At 40.9% G+C, this 17,711-nt stretch overlaps 1 protein-coding gene across 2 annotated transcripts in view; it reads right to left on the bottom strand.

The window, feature by feature from the left end:
* LOC136864463 (UNC93-like protein) overlaps window positions 1-17,439 on the bottom strand; it is a 355,393-nt gene extending 337,954 nt beyond the window's left edge. The window contains exon 1 of one of the 2 annotated variants that reach the window (XM_067141480.2): window positions 17,321-17,439. The gene's annotated coding sequence lies outside the window, so the exon portion shown is untranslated. Of the gene's footprint in view, window positions 1-6,255; window positions 6,327-17,320 lie in introns of those variants that run through there. The other variant, XM_067141481.2, reaches the window with a different exon arrangement.
* Between the last annotated feature and the right edge of the window lie 272 nt (window positions 17,440-17,711).

Raw genomic sequence — 17,711 nt, 5'->3', positions numbered from 1 at the left:
TTAATTCTCTACTTTCTCAGAAGATGTCACCACGTGGAAAACTTTGAGTTTTTGAACTGTGTCATTTTTGATGTGTTTTTGTTTAGCTTGAAGTAAGAAGTGTGAACTTTCTCTTCTAGAGGACACTACTGAAGATCAACAATAGTGCAACCTAGTGCGGAGTCAAAGAACTATTTTGTTGAAGAAATTTTTATTTCAAATGTTTGTTCTTTGCTAAATTTCTTTCTGTTATTGTTTAAGTTGGCTGTATACCCCTCTCTTTCCCCTTGTTTTGCATGTAGCCAATCCCGAATTTCTTAAATTAATTTCTATCCTATCAGATGTATCTTCCCCCAACTTGAATCTGTTGCGGGGTCCTACCCAATAAAATCTTTGTGGGAGGGTGTTTTCTTTCCCCTAACGCCTAGAACTTTCTGCGAGAGTATTTAAACTGCTGATTTTTGGGTCTCCGGGCCACTTCTGTTCCATCTTTCAGTGTATTAAGTACATCGCAGGAGGCGGGTAGCGCCTCTTTCTTCTGCAGCGGTCAACAATAAGGTAATGGCCGATTAATAAATTCTTTCTTTTCTTGCTCAGCAGTTTAACTCTCGGGGCGGGTGCGAAGCGTTCTACCATGTAACCTTTTCCTAAAATGTAACTACTCTTTTCTTCGATTCTCTTGTAAAGCTACATTCTGGGATAGAGAGTGCTAACCCTCTCGAGCTCCCACTCATATTGTTTTGAGGTGAACTTATTTTTCTCAACCTATTCTTCGATAATGTAAAACAAATTGTTCTTTTCTAAGTCACCTCTGTAGTATGGGATTAGCCCTTGCATCAGTGGCCTAAGAGCCAAAGTAGGTCTTAAAATCAAAGTGTATTAGGAGTGCAAGTTCGCCTCCTCTCAAATTGTTTTAGAGGTCATTTAATTAACCTGCTTTTCATTTAATAGACCTCAGTAGATTGGGTATTTTACCCCTGTGTTTATGTCCGTTGACGGACAACTTGAAGGTGGAGTTTGGTGTGGCCTGGGAAAGGCTTAAATTAAAGAGCGAGTGGCTCTTTTGGAAACGGAGTGTTGTGTGCCTCGAGGAGGCTTTACTGTGTAATTTGGAGCAAGTGCTCCAGGGTTTGATTGGGGTCTTCTGCCCCTTTGTTAAAATTTGTATATCGGAAAGTTGGGCTAGTTGCTCAAAAATTGTGAACTCAGGGCTCGAAGCCCAAACTCTGTAACCCCTGCAATTGTACATTTCAAATTGTGTTTCGGCTACTAAGTACCTGTTCTTTGTTATTACTTAATATTGAAAAGAAAATATAACCTTGTTAAATTTTACGTTAACTTTGATTCCGTAGTTTGAGACCCATTCACGCCCGCACCTTCTTACACCTCTACCTACCATCAAAACACGGTAACAATAATAATAATAATAATAATAATAATAATAATAAATGTAAGCAAAAACCCATCTCCGTACAGGCTACGAAGGTTCCTGGAGGAGTGGAAGGTAATCATTTTTTGTCAACTTGGCATTATGTGGGACAGATTTACGGACGGCCACCTTTGTCCGCAAAAGTTTGGTGTAGGTTGAGTGAACCTCAGGGTCATGTACCTCTCCAGATACGGACAATTCGTTTCTAAATATTTAGACTTCCTGTCAGGGAACTGAACCTGCATGCTTCTGGGTGAAACGAGCAAGTCTTTACCGCCTCATATTCCTATCAAATTATATGAAGCAAGTTGACACAAAATTTACACCGGTTTCACCTGGGACAGGTGAACCCTAAATATCCTCTCGGTGGCTGGATTGCTTACTAACAATGTAACCGGTGTGAGAAAATCGAGAATGATGCATGGCCCATGGAATCTGGGGGCAAGCTTGCCCGCGGGAACAAAATTTTTGACCATAACCATGATGGTTATATTTTTTTTTGAGTTCCACTCTTAAGGCATTCTGCTCCTTCTATTTTATGTTATATGTAAGCATTTCTTGTAAACCTCCCCGATTGTTAAACTGACATCCTGTCCTTGTCACGGCCATTACCACGCTCCCGTCTCCTGCCCCACTACACATAGTGGCTGGCTTAGATGAAACGCCATGGATATCTGCACGCCGCTGACCCCTCAACCTCCTCACCAAGCCTGTGCCCTCAAAAAAGATGATGGTCCAACACAATTCTGCCGCCTAGCTTTAATGTTTCAGTGGCCCCGCAGCCGCGCGGCGCCGTGCAGCTACTGGAGCAGAGGACGGGCCCCCTCGGCCCCAGCGAGGACGACATGTGCACGGCGAGCCGGAGCTCTCCTCCCGGCCAAGGCTGATGTGCGGCGCACGACCTGCTACTTGCCCGCAGCCTGTATATGTTCACCGCGGGCGCGGCGTGCTTCAACACCTCTGCTCCCCTCATAGTGCGGGCGAGCGGTATCTCAGGGTACTTGAGGGGTCCGAGCGGCCTCATTTGGACGCAAGCTGCAACGGCCGGTCTGGCCATCCAACTTCATTAACCTCAACTACATGAACAGTTACTATAAGTAATGACTACACTTTGGAAACCAACAAGCAATATTTGGTGGACATTGCAAAATTCTTCATCACTTTTAAGTATTAAAAGTTATCTTCAGAATTCAACTTCTACAACTTAAAGACTATACTTCACCTGCAACAAGACGAGGAAATTAGACAGAAGTATATGGATTTGATTCGTAAAAGGATCGAAACAATACACTCTTGACTGTTCCGGCTTTACTCCTCGTACTCTTCCACAGCATTTATACGGATCGCTCGCAATGTGCGGCAGCTTTTACTCACTGGTGCATTTTACTAATTACATATTTCAAAATATGGTGATGTACGATTGAAGCTTAACCTCGTTCCTGCGTTCTAACCAAAATCTCTCTCTCTTTCTTCTCTTTGTCCCAGTTATTTCTAGGGTCGCTGAAGCCACCAAAGCACATTTTGGTTCTGGCCGGGGGTTCAAGAACGTATGTCCTTCCTCACGCCACGTGATTCTTGAGATGAAAATCTCGACCCAGGATTGACCGGGATTCCAGCCTCAGCCTTTCGGGTGGGAAGCCAACAGCTAAACCACTAAGCTTATCACACCCCCAGCACTCTAACCATAATCTCAAAAACAAATAGAACTTTCATAAGGTACTGTTGTAAATCTAAATTTTACGTCAAATAAAGTGCCTTAAACAAGCTTTACGCATTGTAAACAAAAAATCAAGAATAAAATATATCATGATGTGAAGAAAAAAGTTTCAATAAATATACTCTACCCTTCCAGCCTATACGTTGGGCTCCGGCTATTAATCCCAGGGTCCAATACGGGTGATCTCAGGCGATATTTCGATATAAGAAAAACTAAACATAAATTAATAGGCAGAAAACATAAAGAGGAAAATAAAAAAGGATAATGACTCAGAACTCTTTGGAAACAAATTTATTTAAACATTGGCAGTACGACATGGAAAATAAACGAAGAACCGTAAAAAATCATTCTTTAAATTCCACACCTTCAAATTCAATTGATATGAAAATCCACTATTAATCCAGTTGGATATTACATGATTCAGTTATATCTTGAAAGTCTTATTATTCTTTTGAGCACAAATGCGTTTCCTTATGAAATATGTTAAGTCGGTTTGTTTAAAAATCATTCCCACTCATTAACTCTTTGACTCAATACAACACTCTCTCAAAACCTTGAAATCCTACGAAAAATACACATCGAGTAATTTAAACTTAAGTTTACATAATTTTAGGATCCATCTTTACGGCTTGGTTATCAAAAAAGGATTTACTGACATAAATCATAACATATCATTTCATTTTGTTTCACCCTCCTGTTGGTTTCGTTATTAAAATTACTAACATAATCGTTCCAAAAATAAAGTTGAGCCGTGTTACCCTTTACAAATTAAATTATACTTTATTAAAACGAATTTTATCACATTAACTTAAAATAAATCAAATTAAATCAAATTAATTAAATCATAATTTTGCCGAATCATTTCTACACTTTATTACTGCGAGCCGAACACCGACTAAACGAGTATCTAATTCACTGACATGAGTAAGTTGAACCAAAATTCAATCTTATGAACAAACACAACCAGCTGTCTAATTACCATATTCCACCAACAAGAAAATTATAGACATGATATAGGCTTTTGGGCTTCTGCCGTGTCAGGAAAACAAGGTGAATTTCATTACATTTCGCAGAGAACTATGCTCTGCGTCATAAGACCCACTATCTCCCGGATGCGAGCTGCGAACTGCACGGTCAACTCGCCCGGTAAAGCGAAAGATTACAGTCTAGTAGTCTAACCCCTGTAATTACCATGAACAAAGAACTCATTCTACAGTCAACTCTCACTGCCTCCCAATTGTCAACATAAATGCCTTTGATTGCTTTTAATAATCTACATTTAAACCCATAGCTCCCAGTACAGCTAACGATATTGCCCTCGGTATTCTGCCATATGCCTTCTCTAGATCTACGAAACCTAAACGTAACTGTCTATTCTTCTCGTAGAATTGTTCAATTACCTGGCGCGTACTGAAAATCAGATCCTGACAGCCTTTCTGTGATCTGAAACCACACTGATTTTCATCCAACTTACTCCCAACCACTGATCGCACCCTCCCTTCCAAAACGCCAGTGAACACCATGCCTGGTATACTGATGAATGAAATATCTCGATAGGTGTTGCGATATTCCCCGATCCCTTATTTATAGATAGGTGCAATTTCTGCTTTTGACCTGACAGATGGTACCTTGCCAAATTTGCATGCTAAACCTACTACTCCGTGAAACCACTTTATCCCTGCCTTTCCACTATATTTCAGCATTTTAGGTCTAATTTCATTTATTCCTACTGCTTTATCACAATGGAGGTTATTTACCATAGTTTCCACTTCCTCAAGCGTAATTTCACCAACATCGTTGTCCTCCTACCCATTAGCTGAGTTGTTCCCTACGGTACCAGAAATATTTCCTTTTAAGGTGAGAAGATTTTCAAGATATTCCTTCCACCTGTCCAGTGATTCCCTGGGGTCTATTATGAGCTCATATGATTTACCCAAAACGCTACCGGTATTCATTTCCAATTTCCCTCCCTTTCTGATATTTTGCATTACTGTCCAGAAAGGCTTCCCTGCTGCTTGACCTAGCCTTTCCAGTTTAATACCATATATCTTCCCACGACTTATTCTTGTATTCAACAACTATTGTTTCGCTCTGTTTCTTTCGTCTACTTTCAATGCCCCTAATCATTCCGCCAAGATGTTTGTTTCTTCACATGTTTACATACAGTTGCTCCCAGGTATTTCGTTGCTGTTTCTACTACATCATCCCCGTATACCATCCATTCTCTGTATATATCCTGAAACTTCTTACTGTCCTGGATATTTTCTACCCTCATTCGTCTGCAGACTTATTTCTCCACCGTAGGCTTAGAGATTGGCCCTACTTAATTCATTACATGGCATATAGTGGTCTGTGTCATCAAAACATCCTCGCAATACCCGCACATTCCAAACAGATTTCGCGAATTCAAAGTCGGTTATAATATTAGCCTGTTATGGATCTGATGCCCCTACCCTCTCATGTGTAGTGGTGAATAGCCTTATGCTTGCAAAATGTATTCGTAACTGCTAATCCCACACTAGCAGAGAAGTCCAGTAGACGTTTCCCATTCCTATTAGCTTCCATATCTTTCCCAAATTTACCCATAAACTTTTCATATCCGTCAGTTCCATTTCCAACTCTCGCGCAGATATCGCCCATTAGTACCATCTTCTCCATGCTGTTGACCCTGAGTAAGATGTCGCTTCGGACTAAAGAAAAATTGTAAACTTCATCCTCATCTGTACCCTCACATGGTGAGTAGTCTGAGACAGTGTGCATTTAAATATCCCGATAGTCGCACGCAGAGCAGTGTTCATTTTATCAACAATATATTACTGATTAAATATTAATCAGTGAGAGATGTACAATTTTTAAGGACGAATGGATTATGTTTGTGTAATCTGTGAGTACGGGCTCGCGCGTGGTTGTTCCTAATTCAACGAATTATGCTGAAATTTATCCATTACTTCCGTATCTTTTAATTTATGTACTTTTCGCAGAAGTCCACCAACTGCTCTCCATTCTCACTTCCATTTTCGCACCCAAAATGGTCCGATTACCATTGGATTTTGTTTTGACACAACTATGTGGATTAGCATGATCGAAATAAATGTTAACCACTGGTGAAGCACTGAACCCTTGAACTTACCGTTCGATCGTTGTTCGTCGGCCTTGGCAGCTTCGATAGACCAATATCGAACTCCTAGTTCTTGGGTGGTTTTTTCTGTCACTACATTAACCAAACGACGGGGTTCAGAAGAGAGCCTAACGACCTTAAATGAGGAGTAAAAATGTGCTTACTAAAATATTTATTCAAATTAAATCACGACAAAAATATTTATTTCATTAGTCATAAAAATCACTTAAGAATTTTTCAACATTTAACGCAGTCACAATACATAACGTGAGTGTTGTCTTTTTATTAACGTTTAACATTATCCTTCAGAGACTGAAAAAGTATTATAAAATTCGTGGATAACAAAAACCAGAAAACGCGAATAAAACCTGAAAATCTGACACCCTTAATCCAAACGATAACTGAGAGTTAATCCACACGATCCGCGGAAAATCTGACCTTCAACAAGTAGAATTCCAGATTTACATTTAATTAAGGTTATCCACCAGTATACTATCCTATCAGACATTGGAAGATTCCACGAAAGGACCCTTAATCGAACCAAATCGACTGTCAGTTGCTATGGATTGGTTGCGAAATATTACTAGAAAGTATGGTGTTCATTACAAGTTAACAGCAATGGTCACAATCAAAAATAAAATTCCACCATGTATTGTCATCTCTTGACACCCTTATGTTGCAGAAAAATACCGATGCTGAAACATGCATCACCCCAAACATATGTTCAGGAGGAATCAACAACACTTGATCCGAGGAGATCTTACGTTACGTCGTCCTGAAGGAACAAAACTGCGAAATGCAGGAAAACATTAATTCATTATGCATTTAGAAGAAATGCCAAACACTGAAGTTAAAAAAGTGACAAGTCACTTGAAAATGTTCTTAGCAAACCAACTTTGAGGTCATAAAATAGTTATGTCGTTAACTTTGTTAACATACAAGTCCACATCCAAACAAATAAAAGGAAATCTTTCCAATTTTCTACAACTACGACTACCATTACAAATCTGTGTACCTACACTTGTCCCATTTTTTTGCTAGTTGCTTTACGTCGCACCGACACAGATAGGTCTTATGGCGACGATGGGACAGGAAAGGGCTAGGAGTGGGAAGGAAGCGGCCGTGTCCTTAATTAAGGTACAGCCCCAGCATTTGCCTGGTGTGAAAATGGGAAACCACGGAAAACTTGTCCCATTAAACTAAACTACCAGTGATCGGTAGATCAACGTCTCACCAAAAATAAAGTGAACAACGAAAATGAAAATAATATATGTATTAACAGCTAACGAATCGAAACCGCATTCGTAGCGTAAATCCTACATTATCCTATGATACCGGACATTCGAACAAATACATTTAAAAATAAAGACAAGTAAAATAGAAGAACGAAAGTTCATCGAACTTGGACAGGCGCGGCTAAGCAGTAATGATCTGTCTCCATTAGCTAGGTTTCCACGTGGGACAACCCTCACATTCAAGCCACTAGTGATGCAACGCTATTATGGGAGCACCTTTTGGCTAGTAAGAATTATGCCGATACACGGCGTGAATAGTACCTGCTAACATCCTTCGCATCAGTATTCACTGCTACAAACAATAATATCATTCAAGCTGATTCGCAAAACTGACACCTATGACTTGACTATATACAGACGACGCCATAATCCTGTCGTTGAGCCTACGTTACAGTGTCTACTCATCCTTAAATTATATAATACACGCAGCATCCTAAATCTATCGTTGAGCCAACATTATGGTATCTACACATCATTTACACTGTCAGGCTAAATCGAAACTTCAAACACAGTCTCTGATATTTAAATCTAATCCTCGTTAAAACCTAGCACATTGAAATGAAACTCGCCACATAATGAACTCGAACCTGGAAATACTGTATAACTGTGTCCATTTCTTGCAATAAAGAGTTAAATCGAAATTAAACAACATGTCCGAATAGTGTAATCTATTCCTAATTACAATCTCAACACCTGAAGTGAATTTCGCTAAATAAAACAAACTCAACTCTCGTTTGATTTTACTTAACCTCACTGAAAACAGTAATCACTACCATCACGATAACCACGGTATAAATCAAGTGTGAGGCTCCAAATGGCCTATCAACCAAACGTTCTAAACATTTATCACCGTGAACTATCCAGTGAAGTAGCTTTTCATCAATCTACTCAAGCTAAACTATCATTCTAATAAAATTCAACTTTCACACCCGCAATGTTTCTAGTCAGTGATAATTTCGTCTCGTAAAAATACAGGATAGAATTCAATTTACAATAATCAAATATTACCTTGACCGTGCGTCAGAATGTATTTTGTTCGTGAGGTCGGCTATTACAAATATGCACTTTACTGGTATCAAATAGAATCGTAACTTGGACTTAATTGCCAAGACCTACGGTCTCGTATAAAATAGTGATCATGGGAGAACATCAGCTTGTACTTAAACTAGGTGTTACAACGCGCTCACTTGGTTTTGACCACATTTAAATTCGTCAACTGTCTTGGATTGTTTACAGGACGTCGTCATCCTACACAGCCTGTCTCAGAAATATTATATCTTTACATACACCCTGCCACAAAAATTCCTTTCCGTCGAAAATTAGGCCTCTTATGCCCAGCCTCCTTATCATTATACATCACTCATAAAATAAAGGCTTACTCTGCCTTTAACATCTTCCTAACTATTCTCATAATATTTCATTTCCATTACAATCCATTTCATCCTGTTTGAAACCTTTTCGAATACAAGTAATCCCATGAACAACAACTTTATAAGGATCTCACAATTAACTTCTTTACGTTTTTCTGACCTCAAGAGCAAAATAGCATACCGTGATTTTCTGTATCACAAAATTTAAGTTTTCCAAAAATAAATGCCAACTTTTTCAGACTTCACTGGATTTCGATATAGATCGCAAATCTCGCTTGACGTTACCGCTGAACACATAATTTATCATCTCAAATTTATCCTGACGTGTATATTATTATTATTATTATTATTATTATTATTATTATTATTATTATTATTCTTTCCGATGAGGCCTGCTAAGGACCACGTGCCAATTTCAATTCAGTTCTTCACACTTTGTTGTTTTCTCGTCCGCTCCTTCCATTATTCTTTCATCCTTTCACTATGCTGTTTCCTCCATGTCCTCGGACCACTTCGCACCAGGCTTCTTGTTCAATCTTCCTTGCAATTCTTCCATACTTACAACCCTCTTTCTAAATATTTCTCTGTCCATAGTTTCATCTTATATTATTTCTTTCTAAATGTTTATTTACCTATTGAATCCAGCTAGTGTTTGCCTTTTTGTCCCAAACGTACGTGAAGATCCTTCTTGTTAATCTGGAATCATCCATTCTGTAAATATGTCCAAAAAATTGTAATCTCCTTTTTCTTATGGTTTCTGTTATGTTTTCTATGATCCTGTATATTTCATCATTAGATCTTAATTTCCATACTTCCGTTGTTTTCACAGGGCCTAGGATTTTTCTCATGATTCACCTTTCTAGTAACTCAAGTTTATCTAATCTATAGTTTAGTACCACGAATTCACTTGCATATAAGAATTCCGGTTTCACCACTGTAGTGTAGTGCCTTATTTTAAGTTCTTTAGATAGACGCATTTTGTTATAAAAATTCTGTGTGAGACCATATCCTCTTTCCATCTCGTGTACCCATTCTTCTACTGCAGATTTGTCTAAACCATTTTGCTGAATTATTTCTCCCAGATGTTTGAATTTCGTTACTCCTTCCACTGGACCAATATGTGTTGCCAAGAATTTTGGAGCATTCTTCGTATTTGTAGTGAATTTTGTTTTTTCTACGGAGATTCTTCTAAGAGATTGATTTGTGTATTATTATTATTATTATTATTATTATTATTATTATTATTATTATTATTATTATTATTATTATTATTGGATAATTTGACAATTGACTTTATCACGCTTACAACGGCTATTTATCATTATCATCATTGTAACGATTATCGACCTGAACATTATTTCATTGATTTTCATTGCAATATTTCAAACTTCACCTTATACATGTCTCCGAAAGATATTTAATCGCATTTTAAAGTTTCGCGCACTGACATGAATAACAGACAATTCGCCTCAACAATGCAATACTCTTAATTTTTACACACGCCACATATTATTTTAACGAGAAAAGCATATACATTTCTAACTACAACATTATATTTAAATTAGACAGATATTGTAACTGCGTCGTGGACACGGAGCTTCCTTGGCTCCATTGTGGGCCATCTCGCCTCAAACTTAGCCCTTCATATTTGGAGAGCACTTTCTTCTATTTTTATATAACTTATGGTTACACAGATTCTACACTTTAACTGATATAACACATGTAAATGATAACTTATTCTAGACACATACAATATGTACAACTGCCCCGTTTCTTGCCGAGGACTGAACTCTCGTCGGTGAGAACCTTCCACTCCCCTTTACGCCAGGTGTTTAGAAGATATCACCGTGAAACCCGAAGCTTATCTGCCAGTCTACAGTTCCTTTACCGATTACAAATATACACAGTAATTCACGGAAGCTATCTATGAATTCGCTGTTTCCATTTAAGAAGTTCAAGAATCCTAAACCAATTCAATTAATACTTTTCTTTAGCCATTTACCACTTGATAAAAATATTCTATCTTGAGCCGACTAACTGTATAAATCTCACAAGTTTATTGAAGGAACAGTTCAAGACCTCTACTTAATATTAAAGCGAGGCAGGTCCACTCTCGCGAACAATGACAAACTGAGTGTGTGCTGTCCTAAAGTGGGTGTATTTAAAGACTTCCTAGGGACGCCTTATTTATCGTGATGTTTTGTGGTGTAATCATGAAATTTGATAACCACTGGACCGATTTCTTCGAGACTCACCCCAAAACTTTCATCTAATTTTGAAGTGATGATGGTGTTGTTCGCTGATTTTTCCCGTTCCTTTAATGGGCGTAATTAATTAATTTCGTGCAGGTGATATCGCGCGCATTTTGATGGCGTGACCTCGGCACGCGCTTCCCTCACGGCCAACATAGATGCCAATTTCTCTCCAGGCCTACTTAAATACATTTTCACCGAGCTCGATAGCTGAAGTCGCCTAAGTGAGGCCAGTATCCAGTACTCGGGAGATGGTGGGTTCGAACCCCACTGTCGGCGGCCCTGAAGATGGTTTTCCGTGGTTTCCTATTTTCACACCAGGCAAATGCTGGGGCTGTACCTTATTTAAGGCCACGGACGCTTCCTTCCCATTCCTAGGCCTTTCCTGTCCCATCGTCGCAATAAGACCTATCTGTGTCGGTGCGACGTGAAGCAAAAAAAAAAAAAGAAAAATACATTTCCACCCTGTGGACTTGAGCTTCATGAAATATTTCTTAAAATTCTTAACTTTATTTCTTTGTTAATGATAGAGCCGAAATCTCTCGCAATGACGGCTATTATTTAGAAGCTCATTATTAATTACCCGAGGTCAGCCGAAGTGTTACGACCCCGTTCGAATGAGTGGGCCGCTTGCCAGGGTGAGTTGTGATGCCACAGAATGTGAGATGAGCTTGCAAAAAAGAATTACGGTTGCACTCGTAGTTGCATCATGTAGTTGCAATTTTTTGTTTGCTATTTCCTTTACGTCGCATCGGCACAGATACGTCTTACGGCGACGATGGGTTAGGAAAGGCCTAGGAATTGGAAGGAAGCGGCCGTGGCCTTAATTGACGTACAGCCCCGGCATTTGCATGTGTGAAAATGGGAAACCGCGGAAAACTATATTCACGGCTGCCGACAGTGGGGATCGAACCCACTATCTCCCGATTACTGGATAATGGCCGCACTTAAGCGACTGCAGCTATCGAGCTCGGTAGTTGCAATTTTCTAGTTGCAATATTTAGCAGGGTAGAATTATTGGTTCAGGACCCCAGTGTATGAAAACAGTTTCTGAACTAAAACCACAGTTTAATTTAATAATAACAACAATAAATAAAGGGGCTACGTGGCCGAGGCGGTAAAGGTGTGCTTGGATCACGACGTGGCTTCGACTCCCCGTCAGTAAGTCGAAACATTTAAGAAACATCCGGCGGGTTAATATGGCCCTGAGGTTCAAACCCTACACCAAAACTGAGTATCAGATTAATTCCTGGCGCAAAGGCGGCCGGGCGTACAGCTAACCACTCTAACCCACCAAGTGACGATGTTACGGATAATGGAAGCCTTTACCTTCCATCCCTCCAAGGGCCTTCCTACCCTGTATGGAGATGACTTTGATTTTTGCTTTGCCTACCAAAAGTTTAGTTCCCAGAAATAAATGGAAATTTCATATCATCAACTGCGAATATTAAAACATCCAAGATTTATTAGTCTTGAAATTACCAGCGCTTTGCCCAAGTGTGTCAGTGGGTTCGTTCGAAAATAACCGCCTCGGCTAGGCATCCCCAACTTAATTTTTGGTATAAAAGCCAAATTCAGGCTTTTATACTAGTGGAGGTACATATTATCCCCAGTGCTCCATCATTGTACTTTCCCAGAAAAGAGTCTCGCAGTGGGCATCACCGTGTACGCTACGAGTGGTATATTTGTGTACTTCTTGTATCCAACGTTATTTCCACCTCCAAAACTTGACATGGCAGTTTATTGTTGGTTGAAAAGTGGACCAACAGGTGAATTTAGTAACCGGCGTGTGATTTCAACTCGGGATTTTGACACCTAATTCTTATTCGGGGTTTCATCCTTTTCTCCACAGGGTTTTCACACCCTCTGCACATCGGGGCTGTCACGACCGCATGTCGCGACACGCCCCTTTCATGTCTCAGTGCAGAGACAACGGACTCCGCGACCACCAAGACTAGAGATTTTAAGTATTGGTCTAGAGTTTATATGAACGTATACCGGTGGCAAGAAATTATAGTGCTTCGAATGTTTGGGTGATACATTTCTAAGTGGAAAATTCAAAGTATTCAAGGCATAAGATTTCATACGTTTTACATGAAACAAGGTGGTGCAACGCGAAGCCAGATGCATGTGTAATATTGTGAAATAGCCGACAGCACGGCGTCAGTGTAAAAACAGAAGCGCAGTAGGAAGCTCTAGGGGTATTTCTAGAAGCTGGTGGAAGGAAATATCGCGTAGATTTTGACGCAGTAGAAAGCCACTTGTTCGAGTAGATCCTATCTCCCCCATCAGTTGGTGGGAGGAACACGTGAGCCTATCAGACTTGAACACAACAGATCTCTGGAAGAATAGAGGGGTAAATATCCTAGAAGCCTCGAACTGGGAATATAGGGATAAGTTCTTCGGGAAACTAGAGAGAATCTGGCCAGCTACCGTGCAAACAGCGTGTGCGGCTGTGAGCCATAGCAATGCAGCGAGCCGCAAAATAGTTGTAAGTGGCCGGGCAAAATCAGTCAGATTTTACGAAGGATGCGCAAAGCAGGGAGAGACTGCTATCGCCGCAAGTTAGCGACCAGTAGCGAAGGGAATTTGGCTACACTGAATAACGACGGAGTTTGGAGATGCCGGGTTTGAGTTCTGGGTTTAAACCTACCTTCAATTACCATTGCGCGGCGGAAGGCGACTACGGCATCACGGAGAGAGAAGAGATCAAGAAAGAAGACGGACGCTGATGGAAGGAGAAGCCTTCGAATACAAGCCAAATAACCACCAAGTTCCGCAGAGATTAACATTACTGTATTGAAGAGTGTAAAGAAACTGGGTAGTCCAGGACTTGAAAGAGACAATCTCTAACCAAGAGCTATAAATATATTTGTAAATAATGTTCAATTTTGAATAATGTATATGTAATTGTACAGTGTGCTATATGTTTAAGACAATACAGGTGAAGGGAATGTGAAGTTGGTCTTGTCATTGTTTAGTAATAGCTCCCAAAATTTCCGAACCCAGTCCTCAGCCTGTCCAATCCTTAGGATCACGACGGGGCCTGGGACGCCCTGAGTGGGTTGGTAGTTGGTCTTCTCTACGAGCTGCATTGGGTTTTCTCTATTGCGCACCATCCCATTCCCATCCTCAATTTAAAATAGGCTAACAGTCTCTTTCCTTCTTGCGCTAGCTCAGTAATTATGTTTCATTATTTACCATATATTCCCATTACCACCACCAACTTTGCCACCACCACCACCCAGTCCATCGCAGACATAGCAGCCGTAGCATATCACGTCGCCCCCCCAAGAGCGAGGGCACCTGTGTGCAATATAAGCGCACAGAACAAGAGCTCCCAGCCAGCAGCCGCCATCACACCGTTGATACTATCACCAGCCACCACAACGCAACATCGAGGTTAATAGCATAGACATCGAGTTTACCTCGTCTTCGGACATCTCCACTCCTGTGGAACTTCCCACTTCAGGAACTCGACGACCCGTATCCAGCTCCTGATCTCTGACATCAAACCCTACGGCACTTGCTTTCACCTGCTTTTCAGTCACACCGTAGAATTCCTCTCCCCATCACTTCTTTATTTTCACACTTCAACGTTACAATATAAGGCGATAACCGACAACCGCTCTACCTCTAATAGGTTTATCATTAAAGTCAACGGTGACGACGCTGCGTCCGGGTTCACGCAATCCATCGACTCGACCCTGCTGGGATCCGATTCGCACTTTCGGTCTGTCAGTCCACCAAAACTCAAGACTCCAACCCCACTCCACCCCCCACCACCAAGACATGACATTTTCAGTTGTGTAATCCAGGCGTCGGAGGGGGGGTGGGTGGTAGGGTTGATTCCACTATCACCGAGGAAGTCATTCTAAATGCATTGAATGCGGAGGTACTTCCAGCAAGGAAGACCTCCCGCTTAAGAATATCGCCGGACCCACTTACATGGTGAGAATTGTTCTCCAAACTCTCGAGGACTTCGATCAGGTCATCGCGAGTGGGGTTGCAATCTTTCAACACCACCACCAAGTGTAGCCTTGAAGGGTTCTTCAAACCCAGGCTACCAGATGCGAGCGTTGTTTCGCCTACAACCTCCATGGCACAAACCAGTGCATAGTGTTGACCACTGAGTGTATGACTGACTCGCAACAGACAGTGCTGAGTGGTGCTCTCACAGATCAGTAAGACACAATACACACATGTATCTTTATCGGAACACTGGACATTGGCTGGGAGTGTTTACAATTTAATAATAATGTTATTGGCTTTATGTCCTACTAACTACTTTTACGGTTTTCAAAGACGCCGAGGTTCCGCAAGTTAGTCCCGCGGGAGTTATTTTACGTTCCAGTAAATCTACCGACACAAGGCTGACGTATTTGGGCACCTTCAAATACCACCGGACTAAGCCAGGATCTAACCTGCCAAGTTCGGGTCAGAAAGCATGTGCCTCAACCATCTGAGCCACTCAGCCCGGCATGTCTTCATAATTTGCTAGTATGATAGTATGAGTTGCGTCAGCAATGGATATTTCAAAATAAGGCGGCCAGATACTCTGCTTAACTCTTATATTGCGTATAAAATTCCAAGTTATCCTTTAATTCAAAAACATAATATAGGAGTCTGTTTGCATGCTGATATACACACGAATTTTATAGCTGAATTATATGTTAGCAAATCTTACATATAATTTATCGGCACAGTAATCACTTAAAATACGACCAAGGAAATCGAAGAGAGATTTAGCTTAATAGTTTGCAATGTTTGTGAGAAATAGGCGGTGTTGGGCCGATTTGCAAATCGTTTCCAAGGGCACTGGGTTTGTGTCCTTATCTGCCGCAGCGCTTCGAGGCTAGAAATGAAACGCAGTCAACACTCAATATTATATTTAACTAAGCAAGAATGCGATGGAGAATGAAATACTGACGCAACTTTTCCTCAGGAAAATTTATTGATACGTGTGGCTCCAACAGATGGATCAAAAAGTAAGGTGAGAAATTTTAGTGAACACATTTCGATGGGTATGTAAAAGTTAATTTGTTTTTCCTGCATGTCACCTCCCGTTGTTTATGTGGAGTTAACAGTTCATCGAGGCTCAATTTGAGACTTAATAATAACAATAATATTATTGGTTTTACGCCCCAGAAATTACTTTACGATTTTTTGGAGATTCCGAGGTGCCGGAAATTTGTCCCGCACTTCTTTAACGTGCCAATAAATGCACCGACACGGAACTGATATACTTAGATCACCTTCAGACACCACCAGACAGAGCTGGTATCAAATTATCCAACATGAAGACTGAGGCCATTGCTGTACCATCTCAGCTAGTCAGCCTGGCAATTTCAGCTGAATCTAGCTACATCGTTCTATGATTCTACTAAAAATGTCATCAGAAGTCGCCGAGATTCGTATCTGGGATGGTACCTAGGTTGAGAATGGCCGATGGGTCTCCCAAACTGCTGGTTAATATTTGTAATATAATTATGTAATTTTCACCGTAATTTGAATTTAATGGCGTGTAGCCCCCGAAGAGGCCTGGTGCAGGTCTTTCAATTAGACGCCGCAAAGGCGAACTGTGCGTCTGTTAGGATGAGGCCCTGTCTAAGATGAAATTTAATGTTAAAAACGTCACAAATACCCAGCCCCCGAGCAATAGGAAATAACTAATGAAAGTTAAGATCCCAGACCCGACCGGGAATCGAACCCGGGACCCCGTGAGCTAAAGGTCAGCATGGTAACCACTAAGCCTTGGATCCGGGCATTTTCACGAGGAAGCTTCTCGTATTTCGAGACGTATTTGTTGTACATCGCTTCCCCCCCCCCCCCCCCCCGCCTTTGGAAATAAAAATGAACTTGACAAATTTTAACAACATATCCGGGTTTTGGAATACAGTAAATAAGAACTAGTACGAATACAAGCATTTGCAAAATAAACAATTGAATTTAACCCATACCATCTTTGCCATCTGCCTGCCATCTTTAAATGTTTCACTATGAATGTGTATAGTTAACCAATTTACTGAAAACATAAATAGAAAGACAATAAGCGCATGGGAATAAATGCCCGCATTATCGCTGAATCTCAATATGGGTGAACCGAAACAAGAGATGTACCCAAATATTTGCCAACTTGCTTGATGGCGGAAGTACTTACCTTCGAATAGTAATTACAGCCTGTTATCACTGAGCGCACGATAAGTACTAGGCATAAGCGAGCCCGTGCAATACTGCCAAGAATGAGCGACAGGGGACGAGGCGCTGCCCAGTCCCCACCACGACTCCCAGATAGGGACTCGTATCTGCCCATGGGATATGAAACACCTCCAACTATTACGACAACTTTGAGTGTAAATCCCAGACCGCGTCAAAAGGAAGTTCGCGCTGCAACTCAAGCGGGTCACGTTTTCTTGGACCTGGGAAGGTCACGCGTGAGAAGTATTAAATCTGATGTATCCATTCCTCTGACAGTGCACGAATTTCGTAATATCTTGAGTTGGTTGGCTTGAGTGTCTCAGACGGTACAAGCCCAAGTTCACGGATTCGAT

Source organism: Anabrus simplex, chromosome 2 (genome assembly GCF_040414725.1).
Source record: "Anabrus simplex isolate iqAnaSimp1 chromosome 2, ASM4041472v1, whole genome shotgun sequence".
NCBI lineage: Eukaryota > Metazoa > Arthropoda > Insecta > Orthoptera > Tettigoniidae > Anabrus > Anabrus simplex.
The sequence above is the reverse complement of the archived record's forward strand: the minus strand, read 5'-3'. Positions and strand labels throughout refer to the sequence as shown.